Source organism: Polypterus senegalus, chromosome 7 (genome assembly GCF_016835505.1).
Source record: "Polypterus senegalus isolate Bchr_013 chromosome 7, ASM1683550v1, whole genome shotgun sequence".
NCBI classification, from domain to species: domain Eukaryota; kingdom Metazoa; phylum Chordata; class Cladistia; order Polypteriformes; family Polypteridae; genus Polypterus; species Polypterus senegalus.
In genome coordinates, this window is record NC_053160.1 from 12,367,109 (window position 1) to 12,388,905 (window position 21,797).

Consider the following 21,797-nt stretch of genomic DNA (forward strand, 5'->3'; position numbering starts at 1 on the left):
GAAAACACTTTCTGCTCAGGGGTCACCATCTCCTTCCAGGCTGAAGGGAGCCATCTTCTGGTGACAGTCAGAAAATCTATGACCCCCCTCTTTCAATTGGTATGTGATTGGTTCCTAAGAGCCTCTTCTTCTTCTTCTTTCAGCTACTTTTATTAGCGGTTGCCACAGTGGATCATCTTCTTCCATATCTTCCTGTCCTCGTCATCTTGCTCTGTCACACCCATCACCTGCATGTCTTCTCTCACCACATCCATAAACCTTCTCTTAGGCCTTCATCTTGTCCTCTTCCCTGGCAGCTCTATCCTTAGCACCCTTCTCCCAATACACCCAGCCTCTCTCCTCTGCACATGTCCAAACCAACGCAATCTCGCCTCTCTGACTTTGTCTCTGAACCGTCCAACTTGAGCTGACCCTCTAATGTCCTCATTTCTAATCCTGTCCATCCTCGTCACACCCAATGGAAATCTTAGCGTCTTTATCTCTGCCACTTCCAGTTCTGTCTCCTGTTATCTGGTCAGTGCCACCGTCTCCAACCCATAGAATATGAATCTTTTTGAATCGCCCTGCATTTGTGGCTCCTTCCATACACACTGTGCTTTTATTTCCATGTTATAGAAAGTGGAGCACACACAGGTTTGTTAAATTGGCCAGACGGACACAGTGAGTCACAATTAAGGATTATTATGATTTACAGGCCATCTCCTCAGCCTCTTGGTCTTTCTCTTTAGATGTGAACCACCTTAATGCTTAATGAATGCATAAGCATTTTTCAATTTTAACAAATGCATTTGCATTTTATTAAACGTAAACGACTTTCTTTAGCAGGATAAAATGACAACCTAGAGCATTCTAAGTGAAATTAGGAAATAACAAGATCAGTTTCCCAAAAATCATAATATACATTACCGTGTGAATTCATAAAATACCATATAATGAATGGAAAATAAATAATGTAGCCACAACAGGCACATAATCAAAGGAGATCTGCATTTCCACATCAATGGGAATTCACAAATTATTGTATGCCTATTAATAACAAATAAGAAATGTGAGAAATGCATTGACAGATAATGAGCTGACTTACTTGAGATGCACTTAGTGAAATTAAATGCTACTATGGTAACCAGCACACAATCATACCAAAATTAGAAAGAAGCTTTTTTGGATTACATTTGTGTTTCGAATTCTAAATATGAATATGCAGACATGGATACTTGTATTGGTAGCCCCTACACGAGAAAAGAAGAACCCACAATTGTCTCTGAAATAACTTGAAACTGACACAACTCATTGGCACCCATCGTTGTGTTATTCCTAATTTAACAAAAATCCGACTTTGCTTTAGAGTTTGGATTTGACCGAATATTTCAACTAATAACGCAAATGAAAATGGCATGGACAAGAATGATGGGACCCTTAACCTCAAATTTTGTGGCACAATCACTGCAAACGAGTACTTCCCGGAGCTCCATGGGTAGTTTGGCCCACTCGTCCTGAGCAAACTGCTCCAGCTGGGTCAGTTTGGAAGGGGGTCTTCTCCAGACCTGATGTTTAAATTCCTTCCATAGGTGTTTGGTAGGATTCAAATCAAGACTCCTAGTAGGCCACCTCAGAATAATCCACTGTTTTGTTCTTAGCCATTCTTAGGTGTATTTAGCTGTGTATTATGGTTCCTTATTCTGTTGGCGGGTCCATGACCTGCGACTGAGACGAAGCTTTCTGACACTGGGTAGTACGTTTCACTCCAGAATGTCCTAACAGTCTTGAGGTTTCACTGTTCCCTCCAGAGACTCAAGGCACTCCATGCCAGATGCAGCAAAGCAGCCCCACACAACGTAAGTGAGCCTCCTCCATGTTTCACAGGTCTGATGTTCTTTTCTTTGAAAGCTTTTTTTTCGTGTCTGTGGACAAAGAGCTGATGTGACTTATCGTGGTGGAGTGATATTTTGCATATAAGCCAGTAAATATTTTGTATGTCTTTTGTATTGGCTGGGATTGGCTCCAGCAGACTCCCCATGACCAGTTAGGTTATAGCGGGTTGGATAATGGATGGATGGATATTTGTAACTTAGACAAAGCAAATGTAATGTTAGCGTTTCAGGAGAAATGCTTTACTACATTCTTGAAAACAATAATGCTTTCATGTCTGACTAACCCATGAGTCTTTAGGACTGACTCGGAATGTGGAATTTATTGCAGGGTTGGGCAAGGTGACTAAAATCAATTTAACAAGTGACTCAGCGCAGGACATTCTTAGAAAACAACTAGCTGTGTAAGCCCATTCTGTAAAATTCCCGGACTCTTAGAAACCATATATCAATCAATCAATCAATCCCATCGGTTGTGCATTAGTGGTACTCTTTTCTCTGCAGTTTTGTTTTGTCAACGTGCTCACCTCTGTTGTCTATCAGTGGCTAAATGAGTTTCTCTCTCCTCGGAGGTTTCGTTTTGCCGGTGTGCTCGCCTCGCAAGTTTCTATTTTGTCAGCGGTTTCACTTTGGTGACAGAGTCGCTTTCTTTGAGCGTCTTATTTTCTAAAGTCAATCGCATCCTAAACCCAGGTAACTCTGTTAGTTGTGGGAATTACAACTCGAAGACACATGATATCCGATATGGTGTTCCACAAGGCTCTATCCTGGGTCCGCTGCTCTTCTCAATCTACATGCTTCCGTTAGGTCAGATTATCTCAGGTTACAACGTGAGCTACCACAGCTATGCTGATGACACACAACTGTACTTATTAATAGCACCTGATGACCCTGATTCTATTGATTCACTAACACAATGTCTGACTTGTATCTCAGAATGGATGAATAGTAACTTTCTCAAGTTAAATAAAGAGAAAACTGAAATCTTAGTGATTGGCAATAATCGATACAATGAGGCTATTAGAAATAAACTGGATACATTAGGATTAAAAGTCAAGACGGAGGTAAAAAGTTTAGGGGTAATTGTTGACTGTAATCTGAATTTTAAATCGCATATTCATCAGACCACTAGGACAGCATTTTTTCACCTAAAAAAACATAAGTAAAGTTAGACCTCTTATATCACTGAAATATGCTGAGAAATTAGTTCACGCTTTTGTTTTCAGTCGACTAGATTACTGTAACGCACTCCTCTCAGGACTATCCAAAGACATAAATCGTTTGCAACGAGTGCAGAATGCAGTTGCTAGAATCTTAACTAGGAAAAGAAAATCCAAGCACATCTCTCCAGTTTTAATGTCACTACACTGGTTACCTGTGTCATTCAGGATTGACTTTAAAATTCTGCTTATGGTTTATAAAGCCTTAAATAATCTCGCCCCATCTTATATATCGGAATGTCTGACACCTTATATTCCAAATCGTAACCTCAGATCCTCAAATGAGTGTCTCCTTAGAATTCCAAGAACAAAACTTAAAAGAAGTGGTGAGGCGGCCTTCTGCTGCTATGCACCTAAAATCTGGAATAGCCTGCCAATAGGAATTCGCCAGGCTAGTACAGTAAAACAGTTTAAAACACTGCTGAAAACACATTACTTTAACATGGCCTTTTTATAACTTCAATTTAACTTAATCCTGATACTCTGTATGTTCAATTCTTCATAATAACTATTCATGGTGGCTCTAAAATCTATACTGACCCCAACTCTCTCTTCTGTTTCTTTTTCCTGCGCCACCACCACCTACTCAAAGCTTCATGATGCTCCAACATTGATGGACTGAAAGCCAGAAGTCTACGTGACCATCATCATCAAGTCCTTCCGTGAGAACTCTAAATCCAAAGAGGACTGTTTCATTTATGTGAGGTAGAATGCCCAGAGGGGACTGGGTGGTCTCATGGTCTGGAATCCCCACAGATTTTATTTTTTTCTCCAGCCGTCTGGAGTTTTTTTTTGTTTTTTTCTGTCCCCCCCTGGCCATTGAACCTTACTCTTATTCTATGTTAATTAATGTTGACTTATTTTGTTTTCTTATTGTGTCTTTTATTTTTCTATTCTTTATATTATGTAAAGCACTTTGAGCTACTGTTTGTATGAAAATGTGCTATAGAAATAAATTTTGTTGTTGTCATGCTGTAGCCTCGCACGTCCGGGCCGGACAGACAGACAGACAGACAGACACACACTTCCACACATTTATATATAAGACTGTCACATCAGGGCCATAAGCCTATGGTAGCTGACAAGCTTCAGCTCAACAAATGTCAGTGGTTCTCAAACCGAAACAAATTAACTTAAACTAAATTCTGATACTAGAAAAATAAATATAGTTAGATAAATGTCTATAACAGTTAAGTAGGTATAATAAAATATGCATCTATGATATATCTTTAATTAAAAAAGAACAAATTGGTATTCGTAGGCTCCTTTCAAAAAACTTGGGGCGTGATGAAAACTGTTATGAAAACTCGGGTTGCAAATACGTAAAGGTTGAGAAACACTGACAAATGGTATCCACTACTTGAGGGCAGGTATGAAAAGGCAGTGTGGGCACCCATTGGTTTAAAGAATGGATGATTGGGATTGGTTTTGAATCAGAGGCCATTCTGTACCATGACACTCTATTGGACTGAGAATGTTTAAATTTGGTTGCTTTACTTCCTCCCTTTCTCTCTCTCTCTCTCTCTCTCTCTCTCTCTCTCTCACCATGGCCATGAATAGAAGAACATGAGCAGAAAGTACAGTCAATTGTTCTGATTAAGTTAGGAGGACTAGACTCTGCTGCAAATTGCCTTGTTAAGTTGTGTCACACACGTGCGAGTAGGAGTCAACTAAAGGGCCTGAATAATGGCAATTTCACATCCATCTAGGGGGTGGAGGGGTGCACTAACTGTCCCTCTCAATCCCTTGCAGACCATTCTTGGGAAATCCCACAGGGTTCAGGTGCCTCTGATGATGTCACTTTCTGCTCCGGCACCTCTAAAGATGTCACTTTCTGGTCCTGCCACTGATGATGTCATTTCCGGTCCAGCCTCTGATGACATCACTTCTCCTTCCAGCCCCGATGATGTAATTTCCTGTCCTGGCTTTTAAAGCCGCCATCTTGACTTCATATAATCAGTTCTGTTTTGGACTCTGTCTTGTAAATATCTCTTGAAAAATACCTTTTTGCAGCCCAGGATATATTATATTAGTGGCTGCCCCAAGCCTTTATAATGCATTTTTGTCATTCTTGTGACAGTTGGCAAAAACATTTTTAGCGCACCTGTGCCATACAAACACAGCAGGTATGACAGAATGAAGGTTGGCTGAGATGTTTCTGACCTATCAGCCAGTTCCCTGAGAAGCGACAATGGGTAGGCAATGTAAACTGACAAATAACCCCAAAAGGTATTGAATGTATTTTCTACAAAAAAGGAAATAAAAATTAAAATCATAAAATGAAAATGCAATCTCTTTTTTGCAATTTCATTTTCAATTTCTGCATGCAAGAATGCTGCAAAAATTAAAACTAAAATGAAAGAACACCATTTTGTATTTCATTTTCTGCTCAAACAGCAATGAAGCTGAAAAACTGGAAAGTAAAAATGTAAATAAGCACTGGCGCCACCTGCTGGCTCATTGAATTTTCATTTTCTACTTTGTGTTTTCATGTTCACGTTCTCAACATGCAAATAGCGCAGGTCAATGGGTGGTGCGTTGCACCTCGACTTCCCACAATTCTTTATCGTTTGTATGTTGCTACTTTGATCGATAAACAAGGCCAAAGTGGAAAGTATTCTAAGTCACGTGATTTTGATCTTTTCACCTTCGTGCTGCGAGCTTCACAGCAAAACCGTTGCACAAAATATATGAAGGCCATTCGTAATGGTTGTTCTGAAGTAATTAATGTGCTATTTAATTACAATATTTAACATGACAAAAATTAGCCTTTAGTACGTCATGATTTATTTGCACCAAAGTGGAAACAGGATACTTTGTTTTCTTGTTTCTTTGTTTTGTATGTAACCAATTCGAAGGCCCATTTGTAATATTCCAAAATTTCCGTTTTTCAGTTTTTGCTAACCTAAACTTTAAATTTAAACCTCTTGCAGTTTACTGCCTACCTTTTCACCATTTTACGTCATTCATTGTATTTCAGCTGATTAAATTTGAAGAAAAAATGGAAAAACAAAGGTGTTCTAAAACTTTTAACCGGTTGTGTAAATGTTTCTGGCATTTTGCCTCAGAAGGTACTGAAAGGTTACAAATCTATCCATCCATTTTCCAAATCTGCTTATCCAGAGCAAGGTCATGGGGAAGCTGGAGCCTATTCCAGCAATCATTCAATGCAGAGCAGGAACAATCTCTGGATAGAGTGTCAGCCCCACATGCAGAAGGGAAAGTGTAGCAAAGCCAACTTACATAACCTGAACGTCTTTGGAGTGTGCAAGGAAACCCATGTGGATATGCGGAGAACATGCACGGGGCATCAGGGGTTCAAACTCTGGTCTCAGTATTGCAAGGCAGCAGTGCCACCACCATGCCCACCCAGGTTTCACATTATCTTTACAATTTAGAATAGGTTATGCTGAGAAACCCTGAATTTTGAATGATATTTATGAGGAGCTCTCCCATTTGCATTCATGTGGTGTATCCTTTATCAACGTGCTATTAAAATCCAATTTGGAGTAGCTTCTGTCGTTTTCTGTGAGAATGTATGGGGTAATATTCATTCATACAAGATTACCTGGAGGGTCAACTTATCACTCATTCAATGTACAAAAGTGTCTGAATATTTCATTATTTTGAGTCTCGGTTACACGGCTATATAAATAAATCATGTCGAGGCAATTGCTAATTCTCACCCTCAGTTCCCACTTTCAGCAGACATCTTTGAAATGTTCACTAATGATGCAGATGGTATTGTGGCAGGGCATATCTTGATGGACAGGCACTCCATGTCTGTCAATGTATCTTTATCATCTTGTCATCTTATCATCTTATTACTTTCCTATTTACTTTCTGAATGGTATCTTAAAAAAAAAAAAAAGATATAGTAAATGTAGTTTTGAGAGCTGCCAAGTAAATTTCTGATACTAACACAGTGTAATCTCAGTAATTTAACTTAATTTGTTCAGAAATTAGGGTTAGGTTAAGATTAGGGGATCTTAGGTTAAGATTCCTTCACTATTCACTAAAAAATGTTTTAAATAGTGTCTAACATGTCTACAAAATCTGTTAATCTGCAATGAAAATTGAGGAATAGAGCATGGGGTTCAAATAGAATGCCCCCTACAGTCCAAATTTAAAATTGCACTAAAAACAGATAAATAAACTTTTAAACTGACACTAAAAGCAAGCTCAAATATTGAATAACTAGAAGAATACCCGCACTTCGCAGCGGAGAAGTAGTGTGTTAAAGAAGTTATGAAAAAGAAAAGGAAAATTTTTAAAAATAACATAACATGATTGTTAATGTAATTGTTTTGTCATTGATATGAGTGTTGTTGTCATATCTATCTATCTATCTATATATCTATATATACAGTATATATATATATATATATATATATATATATATATACTGCTCAAAAGAATTAAAGGAACACTTTTAATCAGAGTATAGCATAAAGTCAATGAAACTTATGGGATATTAATCTGGTCAGTTAAGTAGCAGAGGGGTTGTTAATCAGTTTCAGCTGCTGTGGTGTTAATGAAATTAACAACAGATGCACTAGAGGGGCAACAATGAGATGACCCCCAAAACAGGAATGGTTTAACAGGTGGAGGCCACTGACATTTTTCCCTCCTCATCTTTTCTGACTGTTTCTTCACTAGTTTTGCATTTGGCTACAGTCAGTGTCACTACTGGTAGCATGAGGCGATACCTGGACCCTACAGAGGTTGCACAGGTAGTCCAACTTCTCCAGGATGGCACATCAATACGTGTCATTGCCAGAAGGTTTGCTGTGTCTCCCTGCTCAGTCTCAAGGGCATGGAGGAGATTCTAGGAGACAAGCAGTTACTCTAGGAGAGCTGGAGAGGGCCATAGAAGGTCCATAACCCATCAGCAGGACCAGTATCTGCTCCTTTGGGCAAGGAGGAACAGGATGAGCACTGCCAGAGCCCTACAAAATGACCTCCAGCAGGCCACTGGTGTGAATGTCTCTGACCAAACAACCAGAAAGACTTCATGAGGGTGACCCAAGGGCCCCATGTCCTCTAATGGGCCCTGAGCTCACTGCCCAGCAGCATGCAGCTCGATTGGCATTCGCCATAGAATACCAGAATTGGCAGATGCACCACTGGTGCCCTGTGCTTTTACAGATGAGAGCAGGTTCACCCTGAGCACGTGACAGAAGTGAAAGGGTCTGGAGAAGCCATGGAGAACATTATGCTGCCTGTAACATCATTCAGCATGAGCAGTTTGGTGGTGGGTTAATGATTGTCTGGGGAGGCATATCCATGGAGGGTCACACAGACCGCTGCAGGCTTGACAAAGGCACCTTGGCTGCCATTAGGTATCAGGATGAAATCCTTGGACCCATTGTCAGACCCTATGCTGGTACAGTGGCTCCTGGTGCACGACAATTCCTGGCCTCATGTGGTGAGAGTATGCAGGCAGTTCCTGGAGGATGAAGGAATTGATACCATTGACTGGCCATCACACTTTCCTGACCTAAATCCAATAGAACACCTCTGGGACATTATGTTTTGGTCCATCCAGTGCCACCAGGTTGCACCTCAGACTGTCCAGGAGCTCAGTGATGCCCTGGTCCAGATCTGGGAGGTGATCCCCACAACACCATCTGTCATCTCATTAGAAGCATGCACCGATGTTGTCAGGCATGTATACAAGAACACAGGGGCCATACAAAGTGCTGCGTACAATTTTGAGTTGCTGCAATTAAATTTTGGCAAAATGGACTAGCCTGCCACATAATTTTTCACTCTGATTTTTGGGGCGTCTTTGAATTCAGGGCTCTGTAGGTTGATCATTTTCATTTCCATCAAACAATGTGGCATCCTTTCGTTCCTAACACATTACCCAGTCTATATCAGTATAGATATCCAGGAGGATTTCTTTTTCCCATTGAGATCTGATGTGTTTTCAAAGTGTTCCTTTAATTTTTTTGAGCAGTTTATATACAGTATATATATACGTACATGTGTACATATATACACACACACACATATACTATGGGGTGCCAAACAGGCAAATACATAAAGTCAGCGCTGGAATATATAAGTCAAAACTTGAATATATAAAGTCAGCATCAGAATATATAAAGTCAAAAGTTGAATATATAAAGTCATCTCTGGAATATATAAAGTCAAAACCTGAATATATAAAGTCAGCATCGGAATTTATAAAGTCATTCCTGATTATATAAAGTCAACATCGGAGTATATAAACTCACTCCTGAATATATAAAGTGAAAGTGAAAATATATTGATTGAAACGACTCTGAACTGAACTAAGTTAACAAAAACGTATTCAGAAGAATAAATTAAAAAACACTGGTTAATGTTTTGAAAATGATGCATGTGCCCTTCCCAGGATTGGTTCCTGCCTTGCGCTCAGTGTTGGCTGGGATTGGCTCCAGCAGACCCCCGTGACCCTGTGGTCGGATTCAACGGGTTGGGAAATGGATGGATATTCCAGCGCTGACTTTATATATTGAAGTTTTGACTTTATATATTCCAGCGCTTACTTTATATATTCCGAAATATTCCAACGCTGTCTTTAATATTCAGGTTTTGACTTTATACTTTGGGAGTGACTTTATATATTCAGAATCAAGTTTTGACTTTATATATTCGGGAATGACTTTATATATACAAGTTTTGACTTTATATAGTTAAATTTAGTCATCATTGCATAACTTTTTCTTTACCATAGAAATTTAAAGACTAAATTCAACTTCCATTCCTAAAAAAGATATTTCTGGCGACTAAAGAGAACCTACTTATATCCAAATTCGAGCTATTGAGCTGTCGCCTGCCTTCCTGAATAAGTCACTCTCGCTCTTACTTTTTTACCGTTCATTTAATCATGGCTAGTAGCAGAAAAATTATAAAATGGAAGAAGGATTACACTGAGTATGGCTTTACCAAAACAATTATTGTTGGCGAATCGATTATTCATAAAGCTTCAATTGGTGATCTGTTTTTCTGTGTTAACCTCATAGTTTTTCATACTTCTTCTCAAACCAAGGGAGTGCAAGAGTAAAATGAATCGGGAAGCGCTGATCAATGTAATCGGTGTACCAGGAAATCATGCATTGACAGAAGTTCCCCTTTGCTTGGAATGCAAAGTGTGATTAAATGCGTGATTTTTTAACACGTTATGGAGCACATGCATCGAAGCTTCTCAGCTGTGCTTGTGCTAAGAAAAGGAAACATTTTAAAAATAACGTAACACGATTGTCAATGTAACCTTTTGTAAGTAGTGCCTGGAGGATTCAGTTTGGAGAACCTGTAGAGACAGCGTGTGTATTAACTTGTGGATTCTTCTGTGAGTATTTGGTGGCAGCGTCACAAAGTCGCTTCTGTAACACTGCATCAGCTGCGGAGCTCAGCTCAGAGCGAAATGAGGTGAATGGGAGGGGAGATGATGACGTGACTCCCCCACCAGCCTTAACTGTCAATCCCCCCCAAAGACAGTCTCTAGGAATTTGCATAAGCACAGTCCTTCACCAGCAATTTGAACTTAGTTACAAAGTGATCAAAACTCTCGTTTATATCCTGCGTCTTCTCATTAAACTTGTATCCCACATTACCCATAGGCATGACAAACGCCAGCGGCAGCCTGTCTATGAACTTAATTTAAACTTTAATTTTACAGTGTGCTTTGTTTCCGAAGTAGCAGCACTCATGAATATGGTAGTATATCTCACTCGCTCACTTCTTATTGTTTCGCTGCCTTCTCAATTATATAATTCATGTTTTCTTCAGCGCTTTTTGGAGCTCTTCCTGGTTTTCTACATACTGCGTCGACAGTCAGCTCACGTGATTACGTGGGAGGCGAGATGATGTCACACGGAACTCCGCCCCCCACGGCTTTCGTGCTCAACTCCATTACAGTATATGGAGAAAAATAGCTTCCAGTTATGACCATTCCGCATAGAATTTCCAAATGAAACCTGCCCAGCTTTTGTAAGGAAGCTGTAAGGAATGAGTCTGCCAAATTTCAGCCTTCTACCTACACGGGAACTTGGAGAATTAGTGATGAGTCAGTGAGTGAGTGAGTCAGTGAGGGCTTTGCCTTTTATTAGTATAGATAAACAATAAATTAAAGAATAGAGTTTAAAATATTTTTTTACAAAAAGTATCTTTATAGAGGAAAATCTCAAAGTATTGGGTTTAAGATTAGGGCTCCGAAGAAAATTTTAATATCAGGGTCTCAAAAAAAATTATTAATATTAGAGATAGGATATTAATAACTTTAGGATTAGGATTTGATTAGAGTTAGGCTTAGGGTTAGGGTTGTTTAGAAACTGAATTGTTTGAAAATTGAAACCATTTTGCCCATAAGAATGAATGTAAAATGGATTAATCCGTTCTCGAACTCCAGGAGCCTAATGTATAAGCGGCGCGTACGCACAAGAATGTTGCGTACTCCCATTTCCACACTCAAAGCCATGCACATTTTCACACCAGCTAAATGTTTGGTGTACAAAAGTTCTCGGTTTTGCAACTGGCGGCACCCAGCATCAAATCAGTGCTTTTCTTCAAGTGTGGTTTCCCTTTGTAGCAGTGCTACCATTGGTTAGAACTGCATCTCCCAGCAGTCCTTGCAGGGCTGTTGGGGGCAAAGGTGGCCAGAGGGGTTCAAAAGGAGGGCAGGGGACGAAGAGGAGAAAAGTTTTTTTTTGGTCGTTTGCTGCTTGTATTTATCTGTGGAACTGCCTGTCGTTTGCCTGCTTTACATCTTCGTGTCCTGGATTGTGTTGTCTGTTGGGGTCTGGAATCATTCGTCTACCTGTTTACTGTTCCTGAGGACGTTGTCTGGATTATTTGGCTTTCACGGAAGAAGGAGCGCTCCTGAACCATTCATCTGTCAACTTACTTCAGCAACTACCGGTAGGACTGTGTTTTTCCATTTCCCTCGCTTCATTCAAATCACTGGACATAACTTCACCGCTATTATTTCATACATGGACTTTACTGCGTGTTTGTCATGTTTATCTGTTAATTGTAATATCGCCGAAGGGATCAGGGGTGGTATTATTGTTTTCATTTAGTAATTTAATTTCATTATACTTTTTGTCGTTTAAGTTCCCAGTGCGTTTTCTTTGTCTCTGTAGTGTGTGTGGGTGTGTGTCGTGCCAAGGCTGGGGTTGTCCCTGGTAATCCTCATATAAAATAAATAAATCACCGTCTTTCTCGACGGTGTGAATCTTAGCGGCTTCTGACCGCTACAGATTTTGGCGAGCCGGGTAGGAGCCAGGGTTATTTACGACACCTTCTAGTGCGACTTCACTACACTCTTTCAGAAGCATGTCTGTTGTAAGCGCAGTGCAGGGCGAGGAACTTGAACTTAGTGAACCGCTGGTTGATGTCGTCCGCTGCCTAGGCGCGTCACGTTACGGTCAGAGCCCTCTCGAGGAGGAGTTGAGCCTGCTGGATACCCTTGTGTCTCCAGTCCGGAGCAGCCCGAGATCAGCGAGGACAGCTTCTGCAAGACCTGACGCTGCGCCTAGAACAGCTAGAGACGCGGGTTGATGACATCGCCCGCAGTTTTCTAAATCGTGATGAAACTGTCCATGATCTTATCGATGCCACGGCCGCCCGAGTTTCGGAGCGGCGGTTGTGAGGGTGCAGCGTCTGGAGCAGTCCTTCGCGTGTGTGCAGCGCCTGGAAGCCAATATGAGAGAGGAGATCAGGAGGCAGGTGCAAGAGAGCTGGCGTGCCGTCACGCAGCCACTGGGGCAGTCGACTCCTGTAGCGGGAGGAGGAACGACTGGGGACAGTCGGCCTTGTCCGTTGCGGTACCGCGGATGGAGTTTCCAAAGCTGGCCCCTCAGTGTGCACCCACGGGCATTGTCGACTTTGTAGAGGAGGTCGACGTGTTCGTGGAGCTGCATCCTCTGAGTGGAGCCGAGCTGCGGGGATTCCTGAACACGGCACTCAGCGGGCCGGCACGCTCTTGGTGGTTTGCTGAGCGGCACAAATACAACTCCTGGGCGGAGTTTCGCTGCTTTCCTGAATGCGTTCCTCTCTGGCGAATACCAGGCTGTTGGAAGAAAAGCTCCGGACCTTTGTGCAAAAACCATCGCAGAGCCTCCGGGACTTTGTCTTTGAATTCCGTGCGTTGTGTCTGAAGTGGCGATCTGACATGCGTGAGGAAGAGATATTGCGACGTGTCCTTGATGCATGTGACCCTCGGGTGGCTGCTACTCTGAGGGGGGTCGTGAAATCGGTCGATGAGTTGGTGAAGGTGGGGTCCCGAGTGGAAAAGGATTGGGCGGCTATCGGGCTGAGTGGGTCTCGAAAGGGTCCCACGTCTCGAGATGTCCCCTGTCCGAAACCACGAGGGAAAGCCCCAGTGGATCCCCGGGCCGATCTCACCTTGGTGCAAGCCACCTTGCCCCTCTTAGTGGTGCCCATACAAGTGCGGGGTGTCACTGGAGAGGCAGTCGTAGATACAGGGAGCACTTATACCCTTATGAAATACAGCTTGTGGGAAAAGCTTAAAGTGCCTCATGAGCAGTTAAGGGAAAGTGCAAAAGTAAAATTCTTTCTTGCGGATGGAAGGGCGACGGGCAAAGGGCAGGGTTCCCATGAGGTTCTGCTTACATGAGACACACTGGGAGACAGAAGTTTACATCCTGGAAGATGACCATCTGTCAATGCCCTTGTTACTGGGAATGGACTCTCTGGTGTCGGTAGGTCTTACCATCCATCTGTCGCGGCTGGAGTATGAGTTGCGGGGGGTGGAGTCCATCGGTTTGGGACGAAGGCTCAAAGTAATCTGGTTTGGCCTAACTTGTGTTATTACCTCGCGCAGTTGGTGGACGAGCCCAGCCCAGTAGAGAAGGCTATTCTTGAACAGCCGGAGCTTGTTCAGCCGCTGCTTAGGAGGTGGCACTCTGTGTGGACGGACAAATTGGGTCGGACTGAGGTGGTGTGTCACCACATTCACACAGTCGACCCTGTCCCTGTTCGGCACAGAGCTTACAGAGTGTCGCCTCTGAAAAGAGGAATAATCAAGGAGTGGGTCGACCAGATGTTGGCGGATGGGGTCATTGAGCCTTCCACCTCGCCTTGGGCTAGCCCTGCGGTGCTCGTTCAGAAGGCCGGCGGGACCTACCGATTCTGTGTTGACTATCGGGAGCTGAACAAGAAGACCTTAGATGACGCTTACCCCATGCCCCTCATTCATGACATCTTGGAATCTTTGCATGGGGCAGTGGTTTTCAGCTCCCTTGATCTGAAGTCCGGGTATTGGCAGGTGAGGATGGGGAAGAGTAGTATGGAGAAGACTGCCGTCATCACCCCGGAGGGGTTGTTCCAGTTTCGGGTGATGCCCTTTGGACTTAAAAACGCTGGGGCGTCATTCCAACGGCTTATGGAGCAGGTCCTCCGGGACTCATTGGAAAGACCTGTTTCGTGTATATTGATGACATCATCGTATTCTCCCCATCTGTCTCACAACATCTGAAGGACCTTGATCACATCTTCCAGCGACTGCAGAAGGCTCATCTGACACTCAACACCGCAAAGTGTAGATTTTTACAGGACCATCTAAACTTCCTCGCCATTTGGTGTCGGCAGACGGGTCCGGTAGACCCAAAGAAAATTAAGTCCATCTTGGACTACCCAGCCCCAGGAGGTAAAAGTCTCCAGCGCTTCCTGGGGATGGCTGGGTGGTTCCACAAATTTGTGCATGGGTTTGCTGACATCGCTGCCCCTTTGTTCCAGCTGCTGAGGAAGGGATCCCCCTGGGAGTGGTCACCAACGTGCCAGGACTCCTTTGAAAGACTTAAACAGGCATTGATATCACCTCCAGTCCTGGCACAGCCTGATCCCAAATTAACCTTTCAGGTCCACACAGACGCAAGTGACCTCGGACTCGGCGCCGTTCTTGCTCAAACTAACCAAGGAGAAGAGAGTGGTGGCCTATGCTTCACGGTCACTGAAGGGCCCGAGTATAATTATTCCACCACCGAGAAGGAATGCCTCGCTGTCGTGTGGGCCGTGGAAAAGTGGCGTCACTTCCTGGAGGGACATCCTTTGAAGTCTACACCGACCATAGGGCTCTGACCTGGGCATTCAATTGCCCGAAGACCACGTCTAGGCTAACAAGGTGGGTTTTGCGCCTCCAACAGTTCACGTTCAGGGTGTGCTATCGGAAGGGTTGTGCTAATGTGGTGCCCGATGCCTTATCCCGGGTGCACGAGCCCGCACCGATGGTATGTGCGGTATCGGTCTCTAACCCTTGGCCTGATCTTCCCCTGAACATGCAGGAAATTGTTCACTCTCAAGCAGCCAGTCCTGTGTGTCAGGGGTTGAGAGAGGGCTCAGGGGGGAGGTCTGACCGCATACATTATAGGGAACTTCAAGGGGCACTCTATCGCTGTGTTCCAACAAAAGACCGGGTTACCATTATCAGTTGGTAGTGCCCGAGACATACGTGCCCAAGTTCCTACAGTATTACCATGACAGCCCGATCGGTGGTCACCTTGGACGTACTAAGACACTGTTTAAAGTCTTGGAGGTGGCATGGTGGCCGACGATACAAAAGACGTCTGGTCCCATGTCCAGACTTGTACCACCTGTCAGCAATACAAAACCCCACCTGGTCTCCCCTCAGGTCAACTCCAGCCAGTAACCATCACTACCCGGGGAGAGCCTAGGCGTGGACCTAATGGGACCATTACCCACTAGTAAGGACCGGAAGACCTACCTGATGGTGGTTGTGGACTATTTTACCCGATGGGTGGAGCTATTCCCATGGCTAATGCCACAGCCAAGAAGATATGTTCCACCCTGAAGGATGAGATCTTTACCCGATGGGGGTGCGAAGAACATCATCTCAGACCGGGGCCCGCAGTTTACCAGCTCAGAGGCCGAAGAATTTTGGAAGCAATGGGGGGTGGTGCACCTGAAGACAACAGCGTACCATCCCCAATCTAATCGCACTGAGCGGGTGAACCGGACCCTGAAGACAATGATTGCATCCTTCGTCGGAGACCATCATCAGGATTGGACAAAGTGGCTGCCTGAGCTGCGGTTCGCATTGAACACGGCGGTGCACGAGGTTACGGGTGAGACCCCTGCATTGTTAGCTTTAGGCAGACAGCTAAACGGTCCACTAGAGAGGTAATTAATCATAAACCACCCAATCCAGACACCTCAATACATGATCATTTGCAAACACTACAACTTATCACACAACAGGTAAAGGAGAGGATGGTGAGGTCCCAGTCCAGACAATCTCAGTCGTACAACCGGAGACATAAGCCTGTGCAATTCTCAGTTGGGGAGAAAGTCTGGATCAGGACTCATCCCCTCTCCAAAGCCTCCGATAAATTTACAGCTAAACTGGCTCCGAAGTGGTTCGCCCGCAACTATAGTCCAAAAGAAAGGACCAGTGACCTATGCAGTAGAGTGGGGATTGCGGGGCGAAGAAAGTAGACACTGTTAACATCGCTAACCTCAAGCCTTGGTTCGGCCGTACACCACGGCCTGGGGAGGGGGATTGTAGCAGTGCTACCATTGGTTAGAACTGCATCTCCCAGCAGTCCTTGCAGGGCTGTTGGGGGCAAAGGTGGCCAGAGGGGTTCAAAAGGAGGGCAGGGGACGAAGAGGAGAAAAGTTTTTTTTTGGTCGTTTGCTGCTTGTATTTATCTGTGGAACTGCCTGTCGTTTGCCTGCTTTACATCTTCGTGTCCTGGATTGTGTTGTCTGTTGGGGTCTGGAATCATTCGTCTACCTGTTTACTGTTCCTGAGGACGTTGTCTGGATTATTTGGCTTTCACGGAAGAAGGAGCGCTCCTGAACCATTCATCTGTCAACTTACTTCAGCAACTACCGGTAGGACTGTGTTTTCCATTTCCCTCGCTTCATTCAAATCACTGGACATAACTTCACCGCTATTATTTCATACATGGACTTTACTGCGTGTTTGTCATGTTTATCTGTTAATTGTAATATCGCCGAAGGGATCAGGGGTGGTATTATTGTTTTCATTTAGTAATTTCATTTCATTATACTTTTTTGTCGTTTAAGTTCCCAGTGCGTTTTCTTTGTCTCTGTAGTGTGTGTGGGTGTGTGTCGTGCCAAGGCTGGGGTTGTCCCTGGTAATCCTCATATAAAATAAATAAATCACCGTCTTTCTCGACGGTGTGAATCTTAGCGGCTTCTGACCGCTACACCTTTCTTTTTTAGATCCACATCCCTGACACAGCTTTATCAAATACATTGAAATTAACCGCATATTGTTTATTAGTTTAAGGCATCTGATTGTAATTAACCTGTAACAATTTAATGGTCCAATGGAATGGCCAAACCGTTCCAAATACCACAGCTGCTTAAGTGTTGTTACTCTGAATGCACCCCTCAAGTGTATTTATATCACTGTATCTCAGTGGGGAATCACAGCTCTACAGCAGCTGATCAGAAAGAGTATTATCGGCATACAGCATCAAGCACACACTGCTGCCTCAGCCATGCGCTATTTGAACTGCTGCCATACAGCAAACGCTTCAGAGCCTTTCCTGTAGGGACCTCGCGGTACAGAAACTGTTTCATCCCAAAAACTATAAACACACTCAATCAGTCCATCAAGTGCTCATTGCAGAACTGTTTGTACTTATAAGTAAAATTACCTCACTGTAAACCTGAGCCACTTTCTAAAGTATGTATTTACATATGAGGACGATATCATTTTTAAGATGAGATGCAGCAAAATATGTTTATAACATCATACAGATAAAATGTTAACATCATTTAAATAATCTATATTGTTAATAATTAAACATGTGAGGACATGGTGTGCAGCGTTAGCAAGGAGCTGGCGCCCCGGTCACGGATTGTTCCTGCCACGTGCTGTATTTTTGCTGGGGCTGGCACGACAGGAAGGATAGATGGATAGAATAATTAAACATGTATAATGAATATATTTCAATGTTCCTTAAATGTTTTGAAGAATCAGCGTTCTCTGCTTACAGATGTCTTAAAGACTATTACTGAGCTGATTGTGTGACGATTGGCTACTTGGAGAAAGAAGAGGAAGGACAGGAATTGGAGGTTAGTATGTTTGAAGGAGACAGCACTGCTGCAATAAATTATTTCATCGAAGGTCGCGCATGGCGCAGCAAGCATCTTGCGGGAGGCAAGAATAATTTCTGGATGGGGCGCCAGTTCGTCACTATCACTGTGCCTCTGTGTTCCCATGTTTAATAAGATGCTTTAACTCCTATCATCATGAAAATAATATCAAGTATACATCACAGTACTTAATTATTCAGAGAACTGTAATATCAGGAATGTAATGGATTCTGTGTCCTATTGGAGGAAGAGAAACCCCATTTAAGAAGCACGTAGTGATTCGCACACATAGAGCAAATAGAAGAACACATACAAAACAAAGCATTTAACGTGCTACTTTAGTTACGATGGGATTTGAGAAACTAGTAAATTAAACGATTTAAAGATGAAGTTTATTATGTTCTACTTTAATTACAAAATAAACTACATGATTAAAATGGAAATTTCGAGATTAAATTTAGCATTTTTCTCACTGTGTTCCTATTTTTTTTTTCCTTTTCTCTGTACCCTAATAAGCTTTCATATGACACTCAGATGGTGGGCTACAACTCACCTTTTCACGGCGACTTTGATATCTGGCAACTTCTTTTTTATTTCGGGCACTGTGCGACTTTGTGAACTTGAACTTTCTAGCTTCTCCGACACTCTATGTCACTCGATCAGCTTCCTTTTGTTGTTTATACCACTGTTTAAACCAACATATAGTACATTTTTCCTTGCTGCCGCTTGGTATTCACTGAAATTCTTCTATTTTCCCCTGTGCTTTTACCATTGCCATTTCACAGAATGCTGAGCTTAAGGGCTTTTTATATTTATTTGCATATTCAACGAGGTGTAATTCTGGGAGGAGTTTGGGGAGTGGCAGCAGGCGTGTGCACATGCGTTACTTTTCATGCTGACCGGGATTTATGGACCGGAAGAACGTGGAAGTTGGCGGTCGCACAGATTTATGCATCTGGACTTTTTTGTGCGTACACACATTTCCGCTTTTGTCCGTACGCCATGTTTTAGTGTGAATTCGCTGTTATGCATGAGACCCCAGAGGATTGCTTATTTAAACCTTTATAACAATATTTCATGCATAAAATCATATACAAAAACAGTGAGAATGAATAAAATCTAAAGACAATAAAAAGACAATAAATAGATAAAACATGTATCTTCACTCCACCTGTACGAAGGAGAGTTTTTTTTGTAATCAATTTTATATTGATGTTAAATAAATATAGTAGTAAATCAATAAAAAAGAAGGGAAAGACATTTTTGTAATCAAATTTTGAAAAAAAAAAACAAACAAAAACAAACCTCTAATATCTCTAACCCATCCCCACCCCCAATTAGCACCCACCTAAAATCCACCCAACCTCTACAGAAGAGTGTTGATAGTTTAAGCGGAAGGTGGTGATTGAAGAGGAAGGGGAGAGAGGTTGTTGTTTGGAGGGATAGTCCCCTTCCTTAAAAACATCTGGTAACCGTCCTTCTGGGTTTTTTTTCCTTATATAAGGAACAAAAGATACAATAAATCAAGAAAAGGCACCGTAAATTCAAGCAGGGGTCTGGGATGAGCAGAGACTGTTGGGTAAGCAACGTTCTTCCTCCGCACATCTCTCCTCACGGAGCACATAGTTTGCCTGTTTATGAGCCGAGATTCTGTTTGGAAAATATGTTTGGGAACCAGTTTGTTCGAGACAAGACTTGTTCAACAGCTGAGGTTCTACTGTATTTTCTTTTGTTTTAGTGTTTTTAATAGTTAAAACATTTACTTGTCTTTTCTCACCACCTCTTTGTTTATTATGGACACCGGCATTTTGTGGTGCAACAACAACAACATTTATTTCTATAGCACGTTTTCGTACAAACAATGTAATGGATACATTTGTCATTTTTGCCCATCTGTATATACTCAAAAACCCATACTGACAACCTGAAAACATATTTTCAAAATGGTTTATAGTTTTTTTAAAACCAAGAAACTGCATATTCCTGGAGGTATTGGAGTGCTGCAGTACTCCACATTGTGCTCAGGTACATCCGCTTTGTTTCCAGAATTTGATTGGGGTTCATCTTTGGCAAACTGAGTTGACTGGACATCATTTAGAAAGGGCAAACATCTACCTGTGTATAGAAGGTCCCACAATTCACACTGCATGTTAGGATTTAAACCAAACTATGAAGTCCATGGAAGATTTCCACGATCTAATTGTGGTTGGGCATAGATCAGGGCAAGGGAAAACACCATTTCTAAAGGTTTGGAGCACAGAGATCTCAATAATTGTGAAATGGAAAAAGTTTGCAACTCCCAGAACTCTGGTCAAACTGGGTAACTGGACAAGAAGGACCTTGATCAGGGAGGTGACCAAGGAGCCAATGGTCACTCTAACAGAATTTTAGTAGTCCTCTGCTGAGATGGGAGAAGCAGTAGCACAGATTAGGCAAAAGTGTAAGTCGGGTAGTTACTGACATTAAATTTCATCTGCCACAAATCTGCCCAAGCCTGTATGCTATCCAAGTCCTTCTGTGATGATATAACGGATTCCAAATTATCTGCTAATCCACCTATCTTGGTATCATCTGCAAACTTAACCAGCTTGTTACTTATATTCCTATCTAAATCATTTATATATATTAAAAATAGCATTTGAGACTAGCAATACAGAGTTGATCATACGTGGAACAGTACAGTAAACAGACATCTTTTGTACAACTAAGGTAATTCACATATTGATGGTCTTTCAACGAATAGATGGGTGGGGGGACCGGGTCGAGTAGATGGGTGGGGGGACCGGGCAAGCGATTTTTGCCCCAGGACACTGGATTGAATCATTGAGTGTTGACCCTCTTAGTGATTTCAGCCTGAAAACACTGCCCAAGTTTTTATAGACAGTCAACTGGGAATCACCATAACTGATAGGGTCACCGGGTATGGTCCGCACCCCCCTAGTAAGCTTTCTTGACTTGCATTCTGAAATGCAACTAACAGATTACAGAAATATGACTGAGATAAACATAATGCAACATCAGTGGATTTGTTGCTGTTTGTCCTGGTTTTAGGGGGCTGAAGCTTCTGATCTGAGTCCTGGACATCCGCAGATTTTATTTAAATTTGTATCTGAGTCCTGGGGCTCTCCTTACTGGAATTCTGCAGAAAACACTTAAAGCATATCTAGCAGCCATAGCACATGCAGTTCAGAAGAAGTAGTTGAATGGGAGAACATCTAGGAAATGCTTGGGTTTCTGCAGGAAGAGGTGTTGGTGAGGCCAGCAGGGGGAGCTTAATTTGTGGTCTGTGTGTGGATCCCAAGGCCCCAGTGCAGTCATGGGGACACTGTGCTGTGAAAATGGCACAATGATGTAAAACCGAGGTCCTGGCTCTCTGTGGTCATCAATGATCCCTTGGCAACCTTCAAAAAAAGTAGGGTGTACCCCCATATCCTGGCTAAATTGCCCATCACAACATGGTCATTCTGGCCCCCTAATCATCTCCTTTCCATAATTGGTTGCCTCTTTCACCCCTTCACCTTTGCATACTGGTGCAAAATGGCTGCCATTGCAACATCCAGGTAGGTGTTACACATTAGTGGTGGCTTAAGTGGCTCCCCACTCTCGATCT

The 21,797-nt window shown here is 42.8% G+C and overlaps 1 protein-coding gene across 1 annotated transcript in view; it reads right to left on the reverse strand.

Annotated features, from left to right (window-relative positions):
- The window catches only part of chrna8 (cholinergic receptor, nicotinic, alpha 8), a 451,499-nt gene that overhangs the window by 345,293 nt on the left and 84,409 nt on the right, over window positions 1-21,797 (reverse strand). The window lies entirely within an intron of this gene.